Source organism: Schistocerca cancellata, chromosome 7 (assembly GCF_023864275.1).
Source record: "Schistocerca cancellata isolate TAMUIC-IGC-003103 chromosome 7, iqSchCanc2.1, whole genome shotgun sequence".
Taxonomy (NCBI): Eukaryota; Metazoa; Arthropoda; class Insecta; order Orthoptera; family Acrididae; genus Schistocerca; species Schistocerca cancellata.
The window spans coordinates 211,680,761-211,705,471 of NC_064632.1; positions in this window are offsets into that span (position 1 = coordinate 211,680,761).

A 24,711-nucleotide genomic window follows, 5' to 3' on the forward strand; every position below is an offset into this window, starting at 1 on the left:
CAGAATCCAGAAACAATTGAACAGCTGAAGCAGTACATCTCATCTGCATGTGAAGCCATTCCGCCAGACACGTTGTCAAAGGTTTCGGGTAGTTTCATTCAGAGACTACGCCATATTATTGCTACGCATGGTGGATATGTGGAAAATATCGTACTATAGAGTTTCCCAGACCGCAGCGCCATCTGTTGTTGAAAATTGTAACTACTGTAATTTCGAAAGTTTGTCTGCCTGAAAATGTACTGTTGTCCCAAGCATTTTGCAACAAACGGTGTATTTCTATCGCTGCTCGTTTAGTTCTTATTGCCGTTTCAAATATACCGGTCATTTCTGAAACACCCTGTATGTTACAGTTCTCGTATATCAAGCAAGGTTTCAACGACGAACAGAATCTGGCGCCCAGGCAAATTGTGCGAATCGATTAGTTCCTTTTGCAAAAGATTCTAGTTGGGCTGAAATTAATGCTCGACAAGTGGCACCATTGAATGTACCCCGTTCGGATTTTAAGTGCACAAAAAGTCACCCTCGTTCATATTTTACTAAAGGTTGAAATTTCGTCCACTGGCATATCAAACCTTGTTCTACGATAAATTTTAATCTTTTTGAAAAATCTTTTTATGTGAAAAAAACGCCTTTCTCTGGGAGGTTTTGAAGCGGACCACTTGTGTACGTTAAACTTTTACGAATCGGTTCAGACTTTGCTGGATGGTAGATACATAAATAAAGACAAAACAGAATTTTTTATCCAATAATTTTTATCTGTTGTCGAGATACGATGGTTTAAATTTGAGATAAATTAATAGCACATAAAATTCGTTCTTACGTGAATTGAAAGCACGAAAACGCTTTAAAGTTAATAAAACAATTGAAAATATGACCTTACGATAAAGTTGAACACCAGCTTTCAAAAATCTAGTTTCATTCACATTTTACGTGCAAAAAAAACACATTTTTTGTGAGTTTGTTTATGGGCGCCACATCTACGTTTCAGAGTTGTGAGAATCGGTTCAAATTTTGTTAGGTAGACAAATATTTGTAATTGATGGTCATCTCGTTGTTTTGTGAAAGGCTTATCCGTTGCACTATATGGCGGTATCAAGTTGCGCATAAAATGCACATAAAATTCGGTTTCAGGAGAATCGGACGTACTGAGACACATTATAGTGATACAGATGACAATAAAACACATATTCTTATAGTAATTACAAGGAGTGTTTGCAAAAATCTTTCATCATTGGGGTTTTACGTGAGGAAAACCACGCATCTGCAAATGGAACTGTGTTTCACAGAAACGGCTTGCATTTTAAGCACTGAATATATATAATTGCAGTTGATTACTGTTTCGTTGTTTGTACGTTCACGATTTTATTCACCGGTGGCTTCAAATCATAAAAAAAATTTTGGACTTTCAAAACAACGAGCGTACGAAACCATAATTATGTTCAGTCCTGTACAAAATGATATACAGTTCGATTAAGCATTTAAAGTTTTATATATGAGCACGCATAAAATTGAACTAACCTGAAAACTGCTATAAAACCAACTGTCAGAAAAAAGGTCACCTTATCTCTAACAAATAGAAAATGTTTTACTGTGTTATCTTCAAAAGCTACTATGCTATGTGGCTGAAAATTTATTTCAGACAAAACAAGCTTACGTTCGTCAATTTTCATACAGAATTGAAAAGTTGATAATATTTTGTAGTGCATACTTTGTTTCATAGTTCTTCTGCTTATTTCCGCCAATCATACTCATTCTTAATTCTGATTGCTTGTTGTAACATTTCGTGCCAAAATTATTCTAATGAGTTTTTCTAGTTGTGGTTTCTTAATTTTCAATTTTTAATATTGCATACCTTAAATGAAGAATGACAAGAATTTTAAGATAAGAGATAATAATAATAATGTTTTTCAATTGTTTATTATTTGTTGCGAGAACTGTTCAGCTTGCTATATAGTAAGGATTCAAGTAACTTTTATCTACCCATTATCGTCGTATCGTAAGTTTGTAGTATATACTACCTACATAGATTATTATCACAAACTTTGCACAATATTTAATATTTCGTTCCATATCGTATTTATGTTTGTTGTTATTTTGAGCGCTATATTAACTACTTATTGATATTTTTCGTATGCTTGCGAATACAGTTTCACACATATTGAATAAAATGTATGTGAATATAAAACAAAAAATTTAAAAAGACAAAAGTATTAAACAAATTATTAAAAATGAGAAATACAAGACAAAATAATAAAAATAAAAAAATATGAAAAAATAGAAAAGTAAAACGAAACCCTCTCGCAGGCATGTGATCTTGACGTACTGGTGAGGCTTGTGTTCTCTGAGGACACAGTAGGTCAGTGGATCCCATACTGGGGTAATTACCCCTTGAAGGGTAAAATGAAATTTTCTAGGGGGAAAAAAAAAGAATTCGATTGTGTTACGGTTACAAAACTAAATTATTCTTTAAAGATCATTATTATTATCACTATTTCATAAGACTATTACACTGATTACCTTTTCTTCAAACATGAGCATTAACTCATGACACAATTTGGTTGAGGTAAATAAATGTCGTGTGACTAGAGCCTCCCGTCGGGTAGACTGTTCGCTGGGTGCAAGTCTTTCGATTTGACGCCACTTCGGCGACTTGCGCATTGATGGTGATGAAATGATGATGATTAGGACAACACAACACCCAGTCCCTTAGCGGAGAAAATCTCCGACCCAGCCGGGAATCGAACCCGGGCCCTTAGAATTAACATTCTGCCGCGCTGACAACTCATCTACGGGGAGCGGACTTGGTTGGGGTTAAACCTCACGAAACGAATGTATGAACATCATCTATTCACACAGCACACTTTTTACACACAAACTTTTTACTTTGTACCACGCACCTAGGACAGTAAAAATGAGACGTATACATCGCATATGCTTTCATATCGCATTAAAATGCCTTCTCTGAGTTGTAGTTAGTTTCCGTAATGGACAACAAATTGCTTCATTATTCATTTGGCAACAGATACCATCTAATTGAAGGCACAACGCAACAGTAACTACGTAATGGTTACTAAATTACTGCAGGACCTTCACAGTGTTATTATTAGGAGTAGTTGTCAGACATAAAGCTTTGGTAGCCGAAGATCTTCCAGTTTCTGTCAAAACTGTGGTTGTCAGACATAAAGCTTTGGTAGCCGAAGGACTTCCAATTTCTAAAGAAAAAATTGTAGTAGAGTAAAAGTTGGGAACCAGAATGAAAAATGCTCCTATCACAGCGCATGAAAAGCGAATTTGCCCTAGGGAGAGTTAGGTATGTAAAAGAAGGGAACTAGCATTTCGACGTCTCTGACAGCTTTAAAGACATTTAAATCAAAACATCTTGACATACTCTTGCTTTTTTACGAGTTAACCCTGCTTCCCCAGCGCAGTGAGCTCTCTTAGTTGCAAGGTATTGGCACATTGCAACTTGCAATTTATAGGCTAAAGGCCCTGTGTGCTATACCAAGTGCTCTACCAACTGAGCTAGTCGAACATAACTGGCGATCCGTTCTCATAGCTTTACTTCCGCCAGTACCTCAGCTCCTACCTTCCAGACTTGACAGTTTTCCTGCGTAATTTACGTAACTAGCACTCCTGGAAATATTTCAAATATGTGTGAAATCCTAAGGGACCAAACTGCTAAGGTCATCGGTCCTTAGACTTACACATTACTCAAATTCACTTATGCTAAGAACAACACGTACACCCATGCCCGAGGGAGGACTCGAACCTCCGGCGGGATGGCCCATGTAATCCGTGACGTGGTGCCCAAGACCGCGTGGCCACTCCTGGAAGAAAGGATATTGTGGAGACATGACTTAACCACAGCTTATGGGATTGTTGCCAGAACTAATTTTCAATGGCAACTGAGTGTGCGCTGATATGGAACTTCCTCGCAGATTAAAAATGTGTGCCGGACGGAGATTCAACTCCGGGGAAAACTGAGAAGTGTATTGTTTTAAACGAAGCTCTTAATTTACAGAATTCCTTGCCACTTTCGACACTCATCTTTTTATGCTACTTTATTCTCAGAAAGAAATCTGTGAACGTTGCAAATTAATATGTGTAAAAATAAATTCTTTTACTGAAATGTGTTTGGGAGGAGGAGCTCATGGCCCAATGATCTTCCCACTCCCTTGGAACTGTGTGGTTACACTAAACCTGTTATCATCTGAGAATGTCGCTATGGACCACTGCCATATGTCTGAAGCACTAACCTCGGTACATCACTACAATAAGGCAGAATGATGGACGGGAGCCAATATAACGGTCCTAATAGGCATTCGAGTATACGCTAACCAGGGGAGAAAGCACGTGCAAGGCGAATGTGTTCCTGACTGAAAGAATCCGTCAGAAAAGTGGGGAACCGGTCGCCTCAGTCCTTATTCCGAATCCTTATTCCGCCTTCCTCACCAAAAATTTTGGCACTCTCACATATTCGTGCTCTTTTTACGCAGAACGTGCTAAATCCATTTACCCAGTCTCTCTTTGTAGTTAAGTACTCATACTCAGCATTTCACTCTCGCTGCCACTATCTTTATGTGTCCCTCTCGCACTTTCTTTCTGTCCCATTCATTTACAGTACATCCCTCTGCCATTGTCACCTCTTTCACTTACGCTGTCTCCTTTTGTCTTCCTTTCCCACTGCCACAGTTTCCACCACACCTCATCAGCTCAAAAAATCTGAAGGGTCCAACTTACTCTTTCCCCTTCACCCATGTGCTTAAAATTTCGGTGCAAAGCTCGCCGGTGGAGGGCGTTACAGACCCCCCCCCCACCACCTCCCCCCCCCCAAAAAAAAATCTGTGTATGGCCTGCACTCATCTGTATTTTTCATTTCCACTGTCTCTTTTACTGCCACTGTTTCTATCTCCATTCATCTCCCTCACTGGCCATCAATATTTGCGATTTGTCTTCATCTCTCTTTCTCTTTGTCTTCCACTTTCCTTCTCCCATCATCATTATAACCTCTCTCTTTCTCTCCCACTGGTACTGGTTGCTCTCTCTTCCATCGTGTCTGTTTCTTTCCTAGTCACTTTCAGCACTACAGGCGCCAATATCTCAAAATTTTTGGTGAGGAATGACAATGAGATTGAGATAGCTGGTTCCTCACTTTTATCTCAGAGACTTTTAAAGAGTAACAGATTCACCTTTTTGTGCTTAAACAGGAGCATTTTTCCGCTGCTTCCCTTCTTCTCGCTGCTACTGCAGGGTGTGCTATAAAACGAATTCTGTAGGTCAGTAAAGTTTTGACATTTTATTCATATACTCCGACACACTCATATATTTTGATACACATAAGCAACAAATTAGTGCGCACAGTACAAGGTTAACACCAAAACGGTTGATTTACATTTTTCTGGATACTTTGCTCATCGACCGCAATTCATAGAAAACGCCTGCCTTATAATTTGTACCTTAAAAAAGTAAAAATGTTACTAGAAATATTTCACCGAATTCGCAATCTCTCCAGTTTTACTTAATTTTAAGTTCTTCCCACGCAAGTTAAGATCCTATTTAGTCCATTTTTATCACTACTGTATTAGTTTGGGCATATTTGTATGGACGTAAAATGCCCATTATACAGAGATATCGCGTCATAAATTTTTATTGGTGACAAAATACTGACTAAAAACATAGTTTGGTGCCCTTAGAACCCTTGCGATGACCCCAGAACCCTTGCCCTCTATTCACTACCTCAGTTAAAACTACATTTATGGTTCAAACCGAATATTATGTGCATATTTTATGTGCGTAAGTGCATTAACGTTGAACCATTGGACGACAATAACAGTTAATGTTGTCCGCAGCTCGTGGTATAGTGGCTAGCGTTGCTGCCTCTGGATCACGGGGTCCCGGGTTCGATTCCCGGACGGGTTGGGGATTTTCTCTGCCCGCAGACTGGGTGTTTGTGTTGTCCTCATCATTTCATCATCATCATCATCATCATCATTCGTGATAGTGGCTCTGGGACTGTGTAAAAATTGGTCTATGAAAGACTTGGGACTTTGTACGGTCGCTGATGCCCGCGCAGTTGAGCGCCCCACAAACCAAATATCATCATCAGATAATGATATCGAAAAAAGTTTAAAGATTCCCTGAGAACTGCATCTTAGGAACATAAGGTGAAACTTTCGACGCTCTGCCGTGAATAGAACTTATAGAAGTGACCATCCACACAACTGGAACATTTGGTACCTAAAAATCATTTTTCAGGAAGAAGTGGTGCTTTTATAAGCCGTCTAAGACCTATTCTAGGCCGCAGCTAATACACAAGAAGGAACCAATCTGACCGATTTGTCTGTTACGTCCAACAACACACCTAATACAGGATTACCAACCGATTTGCTCAATTTGCCTGAGTTGTAGGATGTCTACAATGTTTAAATTTTGACCCTGTACTGTACGAAGGCTACAGTATGCCCTTCCTTCCGATAGGTATTGTCGCTAGGCCAAGGTATATCCAAAACACTTGACCCTTTAGCTCTGCTATCAACGGAACCTGAAAAATCACATTTACACACGCGGCTTGTTGGAACATATCGGTACCGTCCTTTGTCGTACACGGAGCGACAACCTTTTGATTGAACTACAGAAACGAATGTATTTCACAGTAACTTTTAAGATATTTGCAGACAATGAGATGGCAAGTGATGTTGCGTCTCGTACAACGCCACAGCCAGGCTAGAATCATTGACGCAAAAGTGTCCGGATGTGTATTGCCAATATATGCACTAAGCGTCACCAGCAACTACGACATTCAGCCGCTCGTTCGCTTATCGTGTAAATGTTAGAAGTGTTCATCTTGCCAGAACGAACGAGTAGTATCATGAAGAAACGGGAAATCAATTTTGATTAAATTAATTTAGCAAGTAGTATTGGAAAAACCACTGGTAAATTTTGTGCATCAGCGTTCGACTTCCTTTCTAGGAAGTTCCTCAACTGTGTCGCGGGAACCACATGAAGCAATCTGCAATGGAAAGCATTTCTGTCACATCTTTTGGGAATCACTCTTGACCGTGGATAATCAGGTTATCTTAATTTGGACCTCGACGAGGTAATCTTTTGTTTTTATGTTTCATTTGTGACACAAAAAGACATTTAAATTTTGAAACTTCCTGGTAGATTCAAATTCTGTGCCGGACCGGAACTCGAATCCGGCACCTTTGTCTTTTGTGGACAGGTGCTCCACCGACTGAGCTCCCCATAGTCGACTCTCAACCCGTCCTCACACTTCCACCTGCCTTCCGATATTCACCTAAGCTCTCTTGCATATCTTGCAGAATTAGCACTCCTGGTGGAAAGGATATTGCAGAGAGTAAATTAGCCAGAGCCTTGGGGATTGTTTCCGCTGCAGAGTGTAAATTCGTTCTTGAAACTAGCCCTAAGACTATGGCTACACTATTCTCCGCAATATCATTTCTTCTAGGAGTGCTTGTCCCGCAAGGCATGAAGGAGAGAGCTTCCGTGTAACATGGAAGGCAGGTATGAGCTACTGGCTGAAGCGGAGGGTGAGGATAGGTCGTGGGTCGTCTATGGGTAGTATAATACTGAGTCACTTGTCAAAACGTTGTGCCAGTTTTTGAATACCCTCCTCATAGAGGTCTTCCGCCTGACTTGTTAACCACTGCATGACCAATGATTTGACTTCGTCATCGTCTTGAAGACACTGACCGCCCAGGTATTTCTTCAAGTGCAGGAACAGTTGGTAGTCACTGGGCGCAAGATCGGGGCTGTTCGGAGGATGATCTATAATTTCTCATCGAAAAGATGTGATATCTTTGGTCTGATTCGCCACATGCGGACGGGCATTGTCTTGCAGCATAATGATGCCCTTGCTAAACCTCCATGGACTGTTACTTTGATTCTGATGTGAAGTAGTCCACCCATGTTTCATCGCCCGTAACAATTTGGCTTAAGAAATCATCACCGTCGTTGTGGTACCGCTCAAGGAAAGTCAATGCACTGTCTAAACGTTTGGTTTTGTGCACATCCGTCACTATTTTCGGTACCCAACGTGCGCACAATTTTCGGTAATTCAAATGCTCGGTCACAATGCCATACAAAACACTACGAGAAACGTTAGGAAAGTCATCCCGCAGATCGTAAAGCGTCTGTTGTCTCTCACCTTATTGTCCACTTCCTGCACCATTACGACCTAAGGACGCCCCCTCCGTTGTTCATCATGCACATTTGTGCGGCCATCTTTAAATGCTCTCACGCACTTTCTTACCGTTCCATCACTCATGATGTTTTCTCTGTAAACTGCACAAGATCTCACAATGAATATCGATCGCTTTTAGGCCTTTAGCACTAAGAAATCTTATAACAGCCCGTACTCACGATTATCGGAGGCACCTTAAATACTCAGTACACAACGTAAACAAGGAAGAATCAGACTGTAATGGCGTCAGTGCGTAGATTAAGGTACAGACTTTCATGTCAAAATAAAATTATTGAGGTACCTTAGCACGTCTTTTTTTAATTTCAAAACGGTACTTACTTCAGAAACACGCCTCGTATGTTCCAGTCTATACTCCACTGACCTTATTCGCATTTGGTCCACTGATGTTGCATCTTTATGTAAAGATCTTGCACGAGGTAATTCAAATTCAGTGTAAAGGTGATGGAACGTTTTCCGAGGAAATGTTCAGAACATTTACGATGGACTGAAAATACGTGATAATTGGACCGAATAGAAACGCTCTGCAACACTACAGCACCTTGAATAACTGACAATTGAGCTCTTCAACGCCGGTTTATGTGTTACGAAAGGCGTTTGTATTGCTAGCCTACGTTCATGCACAACAAATCCCATAGGCCTACTGCATGTAGCGACGGCAGCTGCTTCGGTGTAAACTACAACAACGCTCCACATGACGAAACAGAGGACTTAATTACAGTGGCTCTGCTAATTCATGCAGCGCCCAGTGATCGCATCTATTGTTTGCCTGTCACGGTTGCTGGAGAGGGCTAATTGGTTCTCTTGTTACCAGCTGCCAGTCGCTAACGAAAACTGACGTCCACAGTGGTTTAACGTAAAATTAACTTGAACTTGAAAGTGTTTGCAACCATGACAACATTTCCAATAAAATCTCCGCTAAAAATGTGCATTGTAAAGGAAGACAAACAGTAGTTTTCGTGTAATGATGACGACTTCTTTTGTACGTCCTGTGTCGGGTAGTCATGTGAGAGGTCCATAATACACAGGATATTTCATAAAGATTCGCCCGATTTCACAAGATCGTATCTTCTACATAAATGAAGATAGAAACAAGGAGAGATATCTAATTTTCCGTGTGGTAATTAAAATACCTCAGTGCAGTGTCTAAGACGGTGCGTTGACGATCGACAGCTGCATTCAATTTAGAATGAACTCGCAAACTGCGATAATGTTTCCACATCAGTTAAAGGTTTACCTCGGTGCCTATTGTGAGTTGACAGTTCAAGTGGCTGGCGCCAGGGCTCAAACTGACGCAGCTACATCGTCCGCTCGCATTCTCGTTCGTTAACAGGCGCCGGAATTTAAAGCAGTAATACTAACACGAATGCTTTACAGACTAATGGAAAAACCAGTAGAAGCCGACCACGGCGAAGATCAGTTTGGATTCCGTAGAAATGTTGGAACACATGTGGCAATACTGACCCTACGACTTATCTTAGAAGATAGATTAAGGAAAGGCAAACCTACGTTTTTAGCATTTGTAGACTTAGAGAAAGCTTTTGATAATGTTGACTGGAATACTCTCTTTAAAATTCGGAAGTTGGCAGGGGTCAAATACAGGGAGAGAAAGGCTGTTTACAATTTGTACAAAAACCAGATGGCAGTTAGACGAGTTGAGAGGCATAAAAGGGAAGCAGTGGCTGGGAAGGGAGTGAGACAGGGTTGTAGCCTATCCCCGATGTTATTCAATCTGTATATTGAGCAAGCAGTAAAGGAAACAAAAGAAAAATTCGGAGTAGGAATTAAAATCCATGGATAAGAAGTAAGAACTTTGAGGCTTACCGATGACATTGTAATTCTGTCAGAGAAAGCTAAGGACCTACAAGAGCAGTTGAACGGAATGGACAGTGTCTTGAAAGGAGGATATAAGATGAACATCAACAAAAGCAAAACGAGGATAACTGAATGTAGTCGAATTAAATCGGGTGATGCTGAGGGACTTAGATTAGGAAATGAGACACTTAAAGTAGTAAATGAGTTATGCTACTCGGGGAGCAAAATAACTAATGATGGTCGAAGTAGAGAGGTTATAAAATGTAGACTGGCAATGGCAAGGAAAGCCTTTCTAAAGAAGAGAAATTTGTTAACATCGAGTATAGATTTAAGTACCAGGAAGTCGTTTCTGAAAGTATTTGTATGGAGAGTAGCCATGTATGGAACTGAAACATGGACGATAAATAGTTTAGACAGGAATAGAATAGAAGCATTCGAAATGTGGTGCTACAGAAGAATGCTGAAGATAAGATGGATAGATCACATAACTAATGAGGAGGTACTGAATAGAATTGACAAGTTCGTGGCACAACCTGACTAGAAGAAGGGATCGGTTGGTAGGACATGTTCTGAGGCATCAAGGCATCACCAATTTAGTATTCGCGGGCAGCGTGGAGGGTAAAAATCGTAGAGGGTAGATCAAGACATGAATACACTAAGCAGATTCAGAAGGATGTGGGTTGCGGTAAGTACTGCGAGATGAAGAAGATTGCACGGTATAGAGTAGCATGGAGAGCTGCATCTAAGCAGTCTCTGGACTGAAGACCACAACAACAACAGCAACAACAACAACAATAATTTCTTAAATATATTTCAATCTGTGCTCCAAAAATCTAAAATATGCACGTAAACTGTTCGCATAAATCATCATCATCATCATACAAAAATTCATTTGCATCGTTTCAGTATAAAAACGACTTATGTATATGCTGTGAATTGTTCACAAAGAAACGTTAGATCATGTTAGACAAGTAGTAACAAATGGCTCTGAGCACTATGGGACTTACCGAGCGGGGTGGCGCAGTGGTTAGACACTGGACTCGCATTCGGGAGGACGACGGTTCAATCCCGTGTCCGGCCATCCTGATTTAGGTTTACCGTGATTTCCCTAAATCACTCCAGGCAAATGCCGGGATGGTTCCTCTGAAAGGGCACGGCCGACTTCCTTCCCAATCCTTCCCTAATCCGATGAGACCGATGACCACGCTGTCTGGTCTCCTTCCCCAAACCAACCAACCAACCAACCACTATGGGACTTAACATCTGTGGTCATTAGTCCCCTAGAACTTAGAACTACTTAAACCTAACTAACCTAAGGACATCACACACATCCATGCTCGAGGCAGGATTCGAACCTGCGACCGGAGCGGTCACGCGGTTCCAGACTGAAGCGCCTAGACCACACGGCCACACCGGCCGGCGACATGTAGTATTTTATATTCATTTACGAAAAGCTATTGCACTCACAGTTAGTTTTCCACTTCCCTCCCGTTACAGTTCACAACCGCTATATTATTCATACGTTCAAAATTAAGCCATCTCTTTCTAAGATTGTAGCGGGAAAAACATCTGTCTGCCTCACAGGAACTTATGCGTATATGTACATGCAGTGACGTGTTGCTTGGAAGTTCAGTGTGCATACGGGTTAAAATGTTTTCAACTTCGCAGATTTGTTCGTATCCTGGCTTTTTCCTTGACTATGTTACCAACTCTTCCAGCGACATAATTAAGCAAGAGACAGTGGCTTTGAAAACACTTAATAAATTACAAAGAGTAGAACTGTCCATCTTCATAGAACAGGTGCGGCTGCTCTGAAGACTTGTTTTCTGTTAGGTGCCTCAACAAAAACAGTCTTCACAGCATACACCAACTTGTCAACTCGATGATAATTTACACGAATAGTTTCAGCTACGCGTTGTAGCCCATATGCAAGACAAGTCAGATGTACCGTACTGGGAAATAATACTTTGAGAGCAGTACGAGCTTTGGTCGTATAAATTGCTGCATGAGTTACAAACAGCAATACACGCTCTTACCGAATGCCATTTGTCCATAGAAAATTCATGGAACCGATAAAAAATGAGGAAATTGCGGAGCTGTTTCTCATTTACGACTGCTCTATCGCAAATACGAAGGTTGGAACTTAAATAGTGGCAACTATTTATTCACAACCGATACAAAAGAGTTACATGTTTGCATCTGTTACAGTCCTTCAAAGTAGTCACCAGCGAATGCCACGAAGCCAAAATTGAAACGCCAATTCAACGACTGGCGTCATTATGGATCGCCGTGAAAGCTGAAATAGTGTCAGAGCCCCAGTATAGTGAAAGTTATGGTGATTCTCGTGTACGACTGTGAGGGTGTTATCCTAAGGCATTACGTTTCTCCACGGCAGACCGCCAATGCACAGTATTACTTTTGGTTTTTGGAGCATCACCTGAGACCAACTTTGCGACACTTTCTGCACAACCCACCCATAATTTAGCACGACAATGCGCGGGCGCATACAGTGCAAGCTGTGGCTCCTCTGTTCGGTCCAGGGGACTAGGAAGTACTGTACCACCCACCATACTCCCCGGACTTAACCCCTTGTGACTTTGATTTGATTCCGAAGTTGAAGGAACCATTTCGTGGCATTCGCTTCAGAACTGTTCCAGAGATTCGACAGGCAGTAGACCGTTCCATTCGCACCATCAACAGAATAGGCTCTGCTAACGGTATACTACGCCTTCCACATCGCTGGCAACGGGTTCTACACAACGCTGGTGACTACTTTGAAGGACAGTAGCAGGTGCAACCATGTAACTCTTCTGTATCGGTTGTGAATAAATAGTTGCCACTATTTAAGTTCCACCCCTCGTAGATATATCGTAGACCGTACATTTTTGTTAAGAGACCCAATTACAATATTTGAAATGAGCCGTCCCTCACAGCATTGTGTTTCGTCGCTTGACACCCGTATAAAGTTATTTTGAATCTCGTCCCTCATTTTTTTAATGGTTTGGGCGTAGCAGTGCTGTAGGTAATTTTTACATATAGTCAATTCGTTTGGCACTTTACATTCTGTACACTTCTCAATGAAATTTCTTAGAACAGGATTAGTTAATTTCACAGCGGAGTATCTGCCAACAAAAAGGCTTCACACAAATCAAAAGAAACCTGTGAAAAAGTGCTGTTACAATATTCATCTAATACCACCTAGACGGGAGTACTTTTAGTGGATTTGGTCCTTACGTTCCCTTAGTGTTTATTGGTGTCGACATGCTAACGACTTTTTGAAACATTTTTCATTACCAACCGTTTTTTCACATGCAATTCATTGTAAAGAATTTAAAACAACCACCAAGCCACTAGCCATTAGTCGCCGTTCACCTCAAACACAAATTGATTTTAGAATGAGATTTTCACTCTGCAACGGAGTGTGCGCTGATATGAAATTTCCTGGCAGATTAAAACTGTGTGTCGAAGCGAAACTCGAATTCGAGACCTTTGCCTTTCGCGGGCAAGTGGTGGCTGAAGATAGTGCAAGGAAGCTATTTTTTGATGACGTTATTGGATATGTTAACATTTGTTAAAGAAAATGACATAGTTGAAGAATTGTGATCAGAGAAACAGTTGTTCGGCAACAGTATCTGTGTCTGCGATGGCAGCATTGTAGACTCGTGGAATCTTTGACAGTCACCAGGGGATAGCTGCGGTGTGCAGCAGACGGGGTTTCGTTCAGTGTACAGTGTAACGCATGGACGCACTTTGGAACTATGAGAGTTGCATATTTATCACGAGAAGGAATGATGACTCAAAACAATGGTTGGATAGTATAACAACAACAAAAAAACGTTTTGAAATGAAAAGGATATTATTTGATGAGGTAAAAAGTTTATTTTTATTTTTGTAGACTTGTATTGTTGGTCCACTTCACTCTTCTTTATCTGGACAACGCTGTTTGCTCATCGGCATACCAGTCACACAAAAATGATAGGAAATTCTAATCGCCACCAGATACCGAGTCCTACAAACAAGTTGGAAAGTCTCCTTTAGAGTCAATGGGGAAGTTTCCTAAAAGGCAGTTACATTTTCTACGTCAGCTGTTATGCTCTCACTGTCACTTTTATCACACAGCATATAAAAATGATATGGTTTGTATAACCACCGAGGTAGAAAATGGAGTTGCCTTTAGGTGAACTTTTGGCTATGGCATCCGATATGTAAAACCCCACTGGAAAATTCCCGAACGCCCAAACCGCAAACTCCGATCTTCTGGAGGGAGCAGACTACACGCTGCAGCGCTGCTAGTCTCTGGCATCTTCTTTCCTTCCACCCCTCCTCCCGTGCTTTTCCTGCACTACCATTAAGTTCAGTGACGTGGCTAGGACTGAAACTGCACTCCGTTCTTAGCACAAAGAGAAAATAACTGCAGGAGCGTCCATGGAAACGTCCCAGAATTAGAAGCTCTTGTTCAGGTGAAGAATGTTCACATATTATTAGGAACATAAACAGGCTGAAATTGGAAGTCAATAGTAACGAAATACTTAATTCAGACTGGCATATGCAGTGTGATCCCGTGATGATGTTACAAACTTTCATGGATGGCGGAGAACGATAAACCTATCAATTTTAGGTAAAGGAGCCTGGTCCTAAAACGACCGAGTCGAAAGTTACAAGTGAAAATCATTCTCATACCTCTGACAATGGAATACATGTACCAGAACTGTTATTGTTAAGATTTTAGGTTAGGCAACTTTTAGAGGTGGTAGTATGGACCAATGCAAGTAAAAAAGTCTAGTAAACATGGACCCTAAAATGCCTTCCTTAAGATCTATGAGCACTTGTTCATCTCCGATGATGTGAAACACATCTTTTCTACTCCAAACTCTTTGGCTTGCCCTTTTTTGAAGGAAGTAGTGTGGACCAAAGTGAGAAAAAAAGTCCAGTAAATATGGGCTCTAAGATCACGCCTTAAACCTATGGGCACTGTTCAGTAGAAGAAATGTGTTCCATAGTAGCAAAGGTGAACATAGTTCTTAAGGTATGCATTTTACAGCCCATGGTTACTAAGCGTTTTTTCGTTGTTTGGTTCCATGCGACCTCCTCTGAAAGTTGGCTAGTCTAGAACCTTAGCAACAATAGTACCGGTACATACATTCCCCTGTCTTAGTACCAGAACGATTTTAGCTTATAAACTGCGACTCTATCGGTCCCAGATCAGGGTCCCTTACCTCAAACTAATACATTTGCCATTCTCCATCATCTTTAGAAGTCTATAACATCATCACTGAATTACCCTGTAGATAGCAGTGATAGGATAGACACCAATGATTGCGGCGTATTTATTGCCGTATGGAAATATTCAGTGAGACTGTTACAGAATCCAAATGTGAAACAATCTGGGTGGAGGTAAGCATCAAAGATAATCCGACACCTTCACAGCCTATATTAGACGAAGTGGCTGATCGCCTCGGAGAAAGCTTGGAGAATATGGGAAGTCATCTTCCCGATCGTGCTAATGTAATAGAGGGAGGCTTCGTTTTCTAGCTGTAGAATGGGAGAGAAACGTATAATTAAAACTTCCTACTATGTGGGCCTCCTAGTATCAAACAGACGTGAGCTTCTGCAACCGATTAACGTAGCGGAGGGCACTAGTAATCATAAGGCTGTGACGAATACAGGTGTTATACAATGATGTGTCAGCAGTCATGAGATACCTCCTAATTTCGTGTCGAGACACCTTTCGCCCGGAATAGCGCAGCAACTCAATGTGGCATGGACTCAGCAAGTCGTTGGAAGTCCCCTGCAGAAATATTGAGCCTTGCTGCGTCTATAACCGTCCATCATTGCGGAAGTGTTGCCGATGCAGGATTTTGTGTACGAGCTGGCCTGATTAATCGCACAAATATTCGATGGGATCCATGTCGGGTAATCTGGGAAGCCAGTATATTCGCTCGAAATGCCCAGAATGTTCTTCAAACCAATGGCGAATAGTTGTGGCGCAGTGAGATAATATCGTTGTTTGGGAACATGAAGTCCATGAATGATTGCAAACGATGTCCAGCTCACACCATTATGGAACCGCCACCAGCTTGCACAGTACCTTGTCGACAATCTGGGTCCATGGCTTTGTTTGGTCTGTGGTGTACTCGAACCCTACCATCAGCTCTTACCAAACAAAGTTGGGACTCATCTGACCAGGTCACTGTTTTCCAGTCGTTTAGGGACCACTCGACAGGGTTACGAGCCCAGGAGAGGCGCTGAAAGCGACGTCGTCCTGTTAGCAAAGGCTCTCGCGTCGGTCGTCTATTACCATAACCCGTTAACGCCAAATTTTTCCTAATTGATATATTCGTCGTACGTCCCACATTGATTTCTGCGGTTATTTGACGCAGTGTTAATTGCCTGTCAACACTGACAACTCTACACAAACGCCGCTGCTTTCGGTGGTTAAGTAAAGGCCGTTGGCTACTGTGTTATCCGTGGTGAGAAATAACGTCTGAAATTTGTTATTCTTGGCACACTCTTGACGTTGTGGATGTCTCAATATTGTATTCCATGACGATTTCCGAAATGGAACGCCTCATGGTCCTATCTCTAACTACCATTCTGCCTTCAAAGTCTGTTAATTCCCACCGTGCGGAAACTTTTTCGCGTGATTCACCAGGCTACAAATGATAGCTCCGCCCATGCACTGCCCTTTTACGCTTCTGTACGCGATAGTACCGTCACCTGAAAATGTGCTTATCGCTACCCCATGATTTTTATCACCTCAGTGTAAGGAATGGTGAGAAGCAAACATGCACACTACTACCGTGACTTTTGTCTGCGGTGGATGGCCACATGAAAGCCGGGACCAAATCTAAGACGTCTGTATCGGTCCAAAGCGACTAGTGCGGTCTGAGCTTGTGAGTAGGTACGCATTGGAACCGTAATCGTAACGTGTGCATTGCTGGTTTGCTATATTTTCATGCATGAATATGTCGTTGCCGGCTTCCTCATCAATCTAGTCTCTCTAATTACATCTGACAGTTTGACACAAACCGACTCAGAAATCGCAATACGATGGGTGAAGTGTACTGTCACATGGAGCTAGCCTTATCAGTTAGATTATTAAGTCTCGCTGATATTACATTACATAGGGGAGTCTTAAATTCCATTCGTAGACTCGAAGATAAACTCGACTGCAACTCGAATGAGTTGAGTAACATTTTGATTCAGTTTATCACGGGCGGCTCAGGCAATAAAGTTAAAAATGGTTCAAATGGCTCTGAGCACTATGGGACGTAACATCGGAGGTCCTCAGTCCCCTAGAACTTAGAACTACTTAAACCTAATTAACCTAAGGACATCACACACATCCATGCTCGAGGCAGGATTCGAACCTGCGACCGTAGTGGTCGCGCGGTTCCAGACTGAAGCGCCTAGAACCTCTCGACCACTTCAGCCGGCCAAATAAAGTTAAAACAAGCTTTCATATGTCGTCAACCATATCTTGATTGCCATTCACAGACAATGTGCGGTCCTTAACGAGCTCTGTCTCTGATGACCTCGTTGTCGATGGGACGTTAAACTCTAATCTCTGTTCCCTCCTTAACGTACTATGTGTCTACGTTTCGGTAAGTAGGAGAAACTGACCCATAACCAGGCACCAGTAAATTACACGTCTTTTAACTATGCAAAATGTGTTATACTATTACTAGAGAATATTTAAATCTACCCTTGCAAAGAAAATCTTTCCAATATTTTCTCATTCCTTAACAGCAGAACAAAGAATTAAAATGTGTAATTTTTACGTTCGAAAACATGCTTTCTAATTTCAGGCCTTCAGGTTGGAATGATTCCTCATTCTTTTTTTCTTTCTTTTTATATTTGATTTCCTTTTTTATAAAAAAGATGGAAAACTTTCCGAGCGATTTCATGCCTTCAGAAAATTATTCATTAGCACGGAATATAAAAATCAAATCTTTCCACTGAAAAGTCCTTAAATTCATCTCCCAGAGGGCACAATGAACACATAGATTCAAACATGTCAGTGTGACAGAGTATATTTGTAAGATTTTCGGTACTGAAGGGTGGCCTGATCAGTGTCATGAAGTTGAGCGAGACAACTTAAATGAATCACTTTTAATTAATCTAGATTTACATCGTTGATGTTGAATGTACGATATAATCTGAGGTCAGCGACAATTAAAAAAATAGAATTTGTTATCAGAATGGCTTGGAATTAAAAGTCGTGGAATCTTAACTATCCAAAAACATGCTAAAAGAGGGTTAAAGCTGGCTATCGAAACAGTTAAACTAATTATTAACAACAAACTTTTCAAACATAAGATCGATTTATCGAACAACGTTATACTCCAATTGTTTATAAGCAAAAGAACGTAGTGAAGAGGAGGAGTGCTAGCGGATGTGCAGTTGGCCTTCTAGTCGGTCTGAGGAGCCCACAAATGCAAATAAAGGGAACTGTGGAATACTAAATCTCAACTCTGAATTAATACAAACGCAACACAAGGACTGCGCCGCTGCGAAATTGCGACACTTACTCAAACAGCAAACCCGTCCAAGGCTGCAGATCAGCGTCTCGGTGATCGAAAATTGGACTATGCAGACCCAACCGCCGCTCTCCGCCCTCGCTACTACTACACTCTCTCACTCCAGAACACAGCGCACACGAGGGAAGAGTCTGTCACGATTACCATCCTGACAACGCAGGATTTAGCTGCTGGTAGACCTTTCAGGATGTGTAGTCGTGGTCCAAGAAACTCTTCTGTTCCTGATGTTTCGTCCGGGACTGCGCTGGACATCCTAAGAGGCGCTCCTGCGCTGAGTCTTGCCGACTCAGCTCGACTTCACATCCCGAAAGGTTTACCAGAAGCTATAACATCTGGTCGTGAAAGCCTTCATTCTATGAAACTAGGATTTCTCTTTCCAGCATAATTCGCAGAGGAGAAACAGCTAAATTCTTGAATAGCGGCCACGGTGTATTCCTTAGTTGTCTGGAGGGTGGCACAAGGATTGCTATCTCGCCCTCCACTGGGTACACCAAAAATGGAGGGGGCTGTTGGGGCTCCCAGAATACGAAAAGTTCTCATAAAGTAAAACGGCGGAGTCGCATACTTCACTCTCCTCCACGCAGAGCAGATTCTCCACGCTTGCGAACACTTCCGGGGCTCAACTAAATTCCTGATTTTAAAGGGCGCACAGACAAGGGGTGCCACAGGCATCCTGTGAGTTCTTAGAATTTCGCAGTCCTGGGGAGTTTCGGGAGCTACCAGCCCTCCAAGGCAAGATGCCGAATCGGATGTTCTGTTTCACAAAACAGAAAATTTTAACTTGACTCGCACAATCATTACATGTGTCCTTCTCCCATTTCAGTAAAGGAACGTAGCGACACGTAAAGGACCCGTTATGTTACAGCGTTTCCTAATTATTGGTTCTAAACAACTACTAAAGCCGTACGGACGATTTCCTCCCTCTAAGAGAGTCTTTGTGTCGAACTATGGACTTCGCGATTGGCGCCCTCCCTGACCATAAACGCGCGATGCGGGAAGGCTTCATTGAGCGCGGATGAAAGGCCTCGTCCTGCCCAAGCTAAGTGAATTGCCCTTGCCTCTCGCCTCTCCACCTCCTCTTTCCCATTCTGGTGGGTTTTGTGTTAGCTTCACGCATGAGTGCCACTGCAGTAAAGTTATAATAAATAACTGTTTATTGAAGGCTGCTGTCTTTTCTACCCCCCCCCCCCCCCCGCTTTCTAAGAAAGATTGTTTGTTAGTTATGAAAGAAACCTGCACTTTACTTCAATGTACAAGAGGTGCTTCATAATTAATGGCAACTGCTAATGAGATATTATCCTAAATCAATTTACTGAAGTTAACTGTCTGTTAGTGTCCATTTAGTGGTCACTGATCTCATCTATGAGTTATAGATCTTGCTTCTTAATAAGGTTATTTGTTAAAACTGTTTACTGAAGACTTTTGTCTTGTCTGCCCCCCCCCCTTTAAAAATAGTTGTTTGTTGCTTATGAAAACCTGTACTTGGTTTCAACGAATGAAAGGTGTTCTATAATTAATGGCAGCTGTATATGAGGAGTTTTGCCTAACTAGTTCTGTGCATTGAATGATTACTGATTTTCCGAATAACTCTACCTAGTTGGTTAAGGAGAGGTTCACTGTCTTCAGCCCGAAAAAAGCATGTTCTCTGAGAATTTTTTTCTCGGGATGTGTTATAGATATCAATGTCAAATTTGGTAAAAAGGTTTATTCATATTTCCTCTACAATCTGGAATTTTTTAGACTGTAAATGTCGAAGAACAAAGGCGAAAGTGCCGTCTACATGAAACAAAATTTCGATGTAGACTTCCACGCGCAGTATGTTACAGGTCAGCCGGCTCGTCTGAAATCAAAATTGAGTTGACGTTAGCGAAGTATATAAAATTCTTTAGAAGTTGTACCTCGCTTACGTTATTTGGACCTTAGGAAACAAAATGGCGGCCATTTGAAAAATAGGGTTTTTTTCATCGATTTTTCGACTTCATCGGCCAAGTAAAAATATTTATAGTTGATGGATCGGAATAAAAGTGGTACCACTCCTAGACAATTTTGTTATCTTCGTCGGAAATAAAGAATCATGTCAATCGGTTCAGTAGATTTGAAGTTACCATACCGCGCGATAAAAAAAAAGTCATTTCGAGAAAAACGCGTTTGAAGCTTTGACTACATATAAATGCAATATTATGAAACTTACGTTCAATCTGCTATTTCTGGTCCATAAACTAGTCCTTCCTCTTCCTCATAGAGGGCGTTCTGCTCGATCTGGGCCATCCTGGGCTGCTCCAGAGCGGCTCGTATGGCCGGTGACAAGCGGTTTTGGACCGCTTAAATCCGGTGGTCGTTCGAATGCTTGGCGAACTGCGTCGAATTGTCTCCCAGGGTGACGTCCATCGTTGTCATGGTCTTCAGAATTGGCGAATACATTTCGTTGAAGCTGCTCACTGCCAGGAAAGTCGCAATCTCCACAGTCTTCGCACCAAAATACAAATGATTGAGGGCTAACTTCCAAACACACGCGTTCAAACTTTCATTTGAATTTTGTGTGTTTCCTCCCACGCACCGGTACAATAACTCGTCCTCCGAAAGAAAAAAACTGCTGCGCGATGGTGCGCGAAAAAGGTTGATTTCAGGGAAGTGTATTTTTTTGCTCAACTACGAATAACAAACATTTCCGTTCCGTATTCGGAAAAACCGTTTCAGGGGTGGATTCTAAATACTTTTATAGATCAAAGAACGCAACTTAAAAAAAGTTGATTTTTTTAACCAAGATAGTAAGCCTCCCCTTAATAAGGTAACTGGGGAACTGGGGGAAGCTGTTTATTGAAAGCTGTTGTCTTGCCTGTCCTCTTTAAATATCATTGTTCGCTCCTTATAAAAATCTGTACTTCTCTGATTTGTCTAATGACACGTGGTTTTTATATCTAACGGTAACTTTATATGAGAAATTCTCTTAAACTTAAGCGAATTTAGCTGACGGTAACTGTGCATTAAATGTTCAACAATTTCAATTCACTAAAACTGTTTAATCTAGGCTGTTGTCTTATCTACCGCAATTTAAATATTATTGTTTGCTGTATATAAAAAAATTCTGTTCTTGGTTTCACTGTAATGATGTGTGTTTTGGTAATTAATAGCAGCTGTGTCTGAGACATTCACCTAACTTCTCTGTGAACTTACCCCGTAGCTGACTATTTAGTTAGCATTGGTGTTTATTGGAAGCCTGTATCCTGATATCTATTTGATTTAAATTATTAAAATCCTGGCAAATGTTTAAATAGTATTTGTTTGGTATTGGTCTTAGTAAAATTGTTTTTCTTTTTTGCTCTAAACCTGTTGAATGGTGTAGCAACCATCTGTCAATTTGTGGACACCTCCTGAATCTTCCAGCTGACTTTTACCTGTCAAATGGTAGCAGAGCGTGGTTGTTTTGTCCTCTGGAAAGATTCATCACCATTATTAGTACTGCTTTACCTACGTCAATCGTAAACTGTACTTCTTTCATTTGATTAATTAAGCACTAGTTTACAGGTACCCATTGCCAGTATGAAAGCCAGGGTCTGCCCAGGGATAGGCTATCTTAAGAAGGATCAAGTTCTGTAAGGACTACGAATTAGTCAGCAGTCTGGCGAGGGACCAGTGTCTGAATTGGTTGCTCGTTTACGCAGAGCTGTCGGAAAGCCTGTGGACCTCAGCCTCGCCTTCACTCCTGAGGTAGGTTTTGTATTCAGTCATGGTTCAACAGGGTTGGCAGGGCTGCGGGAAAATATATAAATCTGCCTACTCATAAACAGCTCCATAGAATCCAATCATAGGCCGCACATTAGGTGAACCGCCGTGGGGATTTACAGCAGATATCCCTCAAGCCCAGAGAAAGTGCCCCTGTCGATAACTTGCTTAGTCAATTTAGAGATCAAAAGTTGGATTTAAGGCGTCTCACGTTGTATGACCTTAGTGTAAGGGAGAGGCACCACGTAGGTGATAATCTGCAGCACGAAGACAGTGTGCAGGGAACTGGGGGACCAGTGGGTGTTACCTCCTTCAATGCCTTTGCCAGACTGCCAAACACTATCATGCAGTTACTACAGGTGGTTAATGAGCTTTCTATAGAGCAGGTTGAACAGGGTGAATTTGTGTTATGGTTAACCATTCAGTCTGAATTTCATGCTGATGCGTTGTGCATCTCATATGCTATTATTCTTCAGCTTCTTTATCCATTGGTCCATGGTCTTCTCTGAAGTTATGCAGAACGAAGGGTCCCTTCGTGATTTAAGACAGTGCATTATTCAACTCAAGTTGCCACCCCATAATTAGGCACAAGCATTTTTGGTATGTGCAGTACCAGCATGAGACTTTGCCTATGTACATTGATGACATCAGCACCACTGTATTAGCATCGGGCTTGCCAGTAAGAGAGCGTGATAGGGTCAAGTCTATACTAGAAGGTATAAAGCTGGAGGACCAGTTAGATGTAGCCTTTCCTAGGAAACCTACCACTTTTGAGGAATTAGATACTGTTATTGCTGAGATGGAAGGGTTAATATTTACTGATGAACAATGGAATGTGGGAGTTCAGCTAGTTACTCCATACAAGGTTAACCAGAAAGGGGCCATGAGCCTTGTGTTCGGGAAGGTTAAGCATTCACCGGCGGGCAGAGGGGGCCCCCCCCTTCCTGTTAGGGGTTGCTCCCATGTTAGAGAGATGCGAAATCTGAGGCTTCCTTATGTGTGTGCCCATTTTAATAATGGACCTTTATGCGCTCTTTTGGAGTCCAGGAGTTCACTTTTCCTAGATCATTATAGTTGGTACACAGAATTTAGGAATTTATGTAGATTGCCTCCCTTGTGCCCCCCCCCCCCCCCATCTGAAAAATGTCGTGTGCTTAATGTACAAGAGTTACCCCTGGTAGGGGAATTTTAGGGCAATTTAGAGGTACTAAATTTTACTCGACCAGTCAACTTCGTTGTTGCCAAGAATTTGTCGCTTACATCAATACTCGGCTGTGATTTCATTCAGCATACTGGTTTGGTTCTTGATTATCAGTCTCTCGCCCTTTCTTTTGAATTTCGTCCTACTGAGAGCATAGCATTGTTTTTGTGTCAGTGTTCTCAGCCCATTAATAATGTGCACTCAAGGTCCTCCGAGTTTGTCACTGATCATTTGGAACCTGGGCAGGCCAAAGGATGGTCGAGCATGTTATCCCAAAGTCCTCACAAATAAATTAGGTGTTCCAAGTAAAATACAATATAAGTTCTCTTTGTTGACGATATTCCTGTTGGCCAAGCGCCTTGTAGTTATACCCACCTAAGTTGAAGATTTTGCAGGGACTGATTTTTCCTGTTCCTAAAGGGCAGAGGGGCGATTATAGACCAATTGTTGATTACAGAGCATTAAACCAGAAGGTGGTCTTGGTTCCATTGCCTGACCTTCACAATTGTTTCATCTGGTCTGTGGACATGAGTTTTTCGATACTGGACCTCAATCAAGCTTATAATCATATACCCTTGACTGAAGGCAAACCTGTAACTGCCTTTTGTACGGATCGGAACGTTTATGTACTTAATCGGGTTCATTTCGGATTGCCTACGGGCGCAGCTGTCTTGTCTTGTCTTTTGGACCATACTTTAGAAGATCTCAGGTTCAAATCCATTTACAATTACCTTGAATATGTGATTGTTTACAGCACCTGGTTCACGGAGCTCCTAGATCACCTCGAAGAACTTTTGCTACGTTTCAGGGAGGCTGGGCTTGTGGTAAAGCCTTCTAAGATTGCTCGTCCGTGTATGTAATTTTTTGAGTCACCTCGTCTCGGCTCAAGAGGTCAGTATTGACAAGAGCGAACGCGTTCCTTAGCTTCCAGCCTCCAAACAGCAGGAAGGGGGTGGTTATATTTATTGGAATGGCGTGGCTATATTTATTGGAATGGCGAATTGCTTTCGGAAATTTGTTCCTAAATTCGCCAATTGGCCGCGTATTTGAATAATTTGTGCAAGAAAGGGAAGCCGTCCTTTGGGATGAGAGACATTAAGCCTTCTTTGAGGCAATCAAGGCTGCCCTTAGCAACCCTCTCGTGTTAGCCATCCTGGCTTTCAGCAGGCCCTTCATTGTTCAGACTGACGCCTCTAATTCTTTGGTAACCG